The sequence below is a fragment of the Triticum dicoccoides genome, chromosome 6B (genome assembly GCF_002162155.2).
Source record: "Triticum dicoccoides isolate Atlit2015 ecotype Zavitan chromosome 6B, WEW_v2.0, whole genome shotgun sequence".
Lineage (NCBI taxonomy): Eukaryota > Viridiplantae > Streptophyta > Magnoliopsida > Poales > Poaceae > Triticum > Triticum dicoccoides.
Window position 1 is genome coordinate 88,710,030 of NC_041391.1, and position 956 is coordinate 88,710,985.

The following is a 956-nucleotide window of genomic DNA, read 5'->3' on the forward strand; positions in this document are numbered from 1 at the left end:
CGAGGTTATGTAATTGATGAGTTATGCATGCGTGCGCAGCTTCCACTATATTCTCCTAGATATTAAGCTTGAGCAAGGACAAGTAAACGTCTTATACTCGAGACGAAAAGATCCCTCTGAGTATGCGGACATGTCTAAAATGCTCAAGAAGTAAGTTGAATCAATCATTATCGCACCATATCGGCAACTTTCTTCATTTCGTGATATCAAGTAATTGATTGCTCTGTCTTGCAGGGTTTGGAAAGTATTCGCCGCACAAGTTTCAGGAGTACCGCAGGAACTGCGATGCAATTACTCGAAAGTAAGTACTACTAGCTAGCTAGTTCCGCGCATCTCCCGCTGATTCTAGCTATTTTTATCAATGCCCATTTATAACGCTTCATTATCAGTTTGATTGACCTTTATTTCTCATAAAGTGCTTGTGGCAGGAAGCCGGAAATAATTCATGTGGATACTACGTCTGCGAGTTCATCCAGAACGCGATAGCAAAGAATAGGCGGGGCTACTCTAAAAGACAATATGAAGTGAGTAAGCAAAAATATTCACAAGTTTATTTTATTACCATCATTTCTGTTGAGTTTCATTCATATATATGTATTGACCCCCTTATTCAAATTAGATGTGGGAGATGCGGAATGAACTCCTACCACAAGATCGCGTGCGAGCAGTTCAAGAGGAATTGGCTACATTCTGTCTTGACCACGTCATCAATAAAGCCGGAGAATACCACCATCCATGTGGAAGTTGAGTTCATATATATGTTAGCGTATTGTAAGAGATCTTACACTAGCGTCGGATAGATATACGAAAACTTGTTGTTGACCAATCTCTCGGAGAAGGAGAGGTCGATCACTTCTGTATATGTTCATGACGATCTTATGGACTTAATAGTTTCCTTCATTTTCTTACTAGCTAGCGTGTCGAGTCCTCTCTATACGTAGCGTCGACCAAGCACA